Consider the following 3,913-nt stretch of genomic DNA (forward strand, 5'->3'; position numbering starts at 1 on the left):
AAATTCACCTATTTAAAGTTAAAAGAGGCTGATGCAGCTGTTGGCCCACATCCTCCACGGAGCTGTGTCGGGACTCAGTAGATGAGAGCCCAGGGCTCGTGGCATCTGAAGCAGGCCTGGGCAACCAACCTGCAGGAAACTGCCCAGTCCCTGGGGGAAGGAGGGAGGGCGAGCAGTGGGCGGACTGGGTGCTGTTCCTGGACTTCCCTGTAATCACGACAAAGCAGGGCTGACACCATGATCAGATGGCGCTCTGGGGGTGTTTGTGGCCTGACAAGGGCAAGGCAGACAGGTCTTCACCAAGATCTCCACCACATGGTCCAGCTCGCCCAGGACCCCCTTGCAGCTGGAGCCAGGGGTAGGGTGTCCACGGAGGCCAAGGTCTCAAACCCGCCTCCAGGGACTGACTTGCTGTCCACCATGCTTATCAGCATGGAGTCCAAGTTGTGGTAGGGACTGTCAATGTCCGCAAATAACCCTTCCACTGAGCTGGAGGCTTTACTCACTAGTGTTTCAAATATTTGATCAGCAACTTCTGAAAGCTTCCCCTATTTCCTTGAGGGCTGTCCACTTCCCAAACACAGCTCTGCACGCTCCTCGGAGCCTGCACACATGGGGCAATGGACAGTTTGGAGATCAGGTCTGGTTTAGGGCCACTGACTGAATCAGGAGAAGGGAACTCCCCCTGCTGCTCCCATGCTGTTTGACACAGGATCTTGGTGGAAAAGAGGCGGATCAGAGGCACCCGCCCCTCACTCTGGGACAGATGCCAGCACCTGCCAAGTCCCATCCTGGGTCATCATTTCTTCTTGAATCTGCTGGACAGTGTTGGTTATGAGGACCGAGGGGCAGAGAGTGGGTTCAGCCAGCATGTGGCACAGCTGCAGCTTGTCCAGGGACATATCCAGGAGCCACTGCTGCTGCAGGCTGTAGGAGGGCGTGGCCAGGGCACCCTCGGTGTCCTAGCTGTGGGAACACTTTCTCTTTAACCCTCAGGCAAACATCATTTTATTCCTCCTCCTCCTCCTTCTCTTCCTCTTCCTTATCAAGAAGTCACTTTTTAAAAAAATTTTTTTTTTAAATATATTTTATTGATTTTTTACAGATTGGAAGGAGGAGTGATAGATAGTCAGAAACATCGATGAGAGAGAAACATCGATCAGCTGCCTCTTGCACACCTCCTACTGGGGATGTGCCCGCAACCAAGTTACATGCCCTTGACCGGAATCGAACCTGGGACCCTTCAGTCTGCAGGCTGACGCTCTTCCACTGAGCCAAACCGGTTTTGGCAAGAAGTCACTTTTTAAAAATATATTTTTATTGATTTCAGAGAGGGAGAGGGAGAGATAGAAACATCAATGATGAGAGAGAATCATTGATAGGCTGCCTCCTGCATGTCCCCTACTGGGGATTGAACCCCCAACCCAGGCATGTGCCCTTCACTGGAATCAAACCTGGGACCCTTAAGTCTGCAGGCTGACACTCTATCCACTGAGCCAAACCAACCAGGGCAAGAAGTCACTTTAACATTTCTTGTAACACTGGTATGGTGGTAATGAACTTAAATGTAACACTGGTATGGTGGTAATGAACTTAAATGCTTTATCTTGTATGGTAAGGTTTTTTATCTCTCCTTTGTTTCTGAATGATAGCCTTGCTTTTAGGGAATTCTCTGAGCTTCCTGGACTTGTGTGTCTATATTCTCTTAAAAAATATTTTTTATTGATTTCAGAGAGGAAGAGAGAGGGAGAGAGACACAGAAACATCAATGATGAGAAAGACTCATTGATAAACTGCCTCCTGCACTCCCCACACTGGGGATCAGAGCCCACAACTCCAGGTTATGCTCCCACTAGAATTAAACCATGACCTCCTGGTTCAAAGGTCAATGCTCAACCATGGAGCCATGGCCGGCCAGGCTTCTATGTGTATTTTCTTTGCCAGGTTAGGGAAGTTTCCAGTCATTATTTCTTCAAATACGTTTTCAACATCTTGCCTCTCTCTTCTCTTTCTGGTACCCCTATGATGCTAATAGTGTTATGATTGAGGACTCAGAGGTCCCTTAAACTATCCTCATTTTTTAAAAAAATATTTTTTCTCTTCAGATTGTGTGTTTTACACTACCTTGTCTTTCAAATAGCTGACTTGATTCTCTGCTTCATCTAATCTACTGTTGATTCTATCTAATGTATTCTTCATTTCAGTTCGTCTATTCTTCAGTTCTGACTGGTTCTTTTTAATGGTTTCTATGCCCTTTTTTATGTTTACTAGCTCTTTGTTGAAATTCTTCCTGAGTTAATCTATTATTCCAGTAAGGTCTTTGCACATCCTTTTAACCAGTGTTTTGAACTCTGCATCTGGTAGATTGCTTGCCTTCATTTTCTTTTGTTCTTTTTCTGAAGTTTGTCCTATTCTTTCAATTAGGACATGTTTCTTTGTCTCCTAATTTGGCTGCCTCCCTGTATTTGTTTCTATATATTAGATAGATCTGCTATATCTCCCACCCTTGGTAGAGCAGTCTTAATTAGTAGGTGTCCTATGGTGCCCAGTGGTGCAGTCTCCCTGGTCATCAAAGCTGGGTGTTCCAGTGGTATCTGTGGGTTGCGTTTGCCTTACTGTTGTAGTTGAGCCTTGATTACTTTTGGCACATCAGAGAGTAAAATTGACCCTCAGGCTGACTGCCTGTGAGAACTAAGGGTGAATACAGTGGACAAGCTGTTGTGTGGGGGCTAATGCAATGGAGTGGGATTTGCAAGATCAGGGCTCTGGTGTCATCTGAGTCCACCCTATGGGTATGTCATTTTTGGAGCTAATTGAGTGGTCCTCTGGTATGGTTTGAAGCCAATCACTGGGTGTGTTGGTTCTGAGGCCTCTTGGCAGGGTCTCTAGAGAAGGTCTAGGTCAGCCCCTGCCTGAACTTGCCCTGGTGCCACCTGGTGAGAATTACAAATAATCAGCTGTTGGTAGCTGCCTGTGCTAGATTTGGGGGTGCTTGGGTGAGGCTATGCTCTGAATGGAGGCTGGCTGCCACTAGTGCCAACTGGGGGCTGCTAAGCATGTGGTACAGGGAACACTGAGGCCAGCTGCTATTATATGGGGTTTGAAAAATTTTCACAGACTTTATGGAAATCCACAGCATGGGCTGAGTCCAGCTACTTGTGAGTAGCAGCTGTTGTGTGTGAGCTGGCTAGGAGTAGTTCTCAGGAAATAATCTAAGTGGGGCAAGTTTAATGATTCACACTCTTCTGACACTGCCAGCTCTGTTGGGGGAGGGCACAACAGAGGAACAAAATGGCTGACAGAGCTTCCCCTCTAACCCTCTCCATGAAACCAGACAGTTTTCTTCTTTCCCATATGTCACTGGTGTTACTCAAGCTCAGTGTTGGAATGCAGAGTGAGTGCATTCATCAATGAGTAAGTCTGAGCACAGGCCTTTTAATAGGAATGCCTGGGATTCCAGCAGCCCTCTGTCTCACCTGGATGGACTTCCCATTTTCACAAATGTTGTGGGCAATCACCTTTCCAGCAGTGGTGGTCTATGCTGAGGAGCATGGTGTGGAGCTGGGAACATTTACTCCTTAGGGGAGACCTTGAGGCAAGATATACCTCCTGATTCTTAACTACCTCATGGATGTATGGGACTAACCTGTTTTGCATGTCTACCCCTCCGATTAGTCTTTTAAAAAAATTAATTTATTGGGGTGACATGGGTCGACATGATCATATAGGTTGCAGGTGTGGGTTTCTGAGTTACAAGATCTATATATTCCACCATGTGCCCACCACCCAAAGTCAAATTTTCTCTTGTCATCATATATTAGACCTCCTTCTCCCCCCACCTCTACCTCTGTCAAACACCACACTGCTGTTTGTGTTAACAAGTTTCAGCTCTATATCCCAGATATGAGTGAAA

General features: G+C 46.8%; 1 pseudogene across 1 annotated transcript; it reads right to left on the bottom strand.

Annotated features, from left to right (window-relative positions):
• Window positions 1–296: 296 nt before the first annotated feature.
• LOC308240113 (cell division cycle-associated protein 4-like) lies at window positions 297–3,552 on the bottom strand (annotated as a pseudogene). Its single transcript has 2 exons — window positions 3,519–3,552; window positions 297–991 (listed from the first exon to the last, which is right to left on the bottom strand). The product of its transcript is annotated as a cell division cycle-associated protein 4-like (transcript).
• Between the last annotated feature and the right edge of the window lie 361 nt (window positions 3,553–3,913).

Source organism: Plecotus auritus, assembly GCF_963455305.1.
Source record: "Plecotus auritus genome assembly, chromosome: X".
NCBI classification, from domain to species: Eukaryota; Metazoa; Chordata; class Mammalia; order Chiroptera; family Vespertilionidae; genus Plecotus; species Plecotus auritus.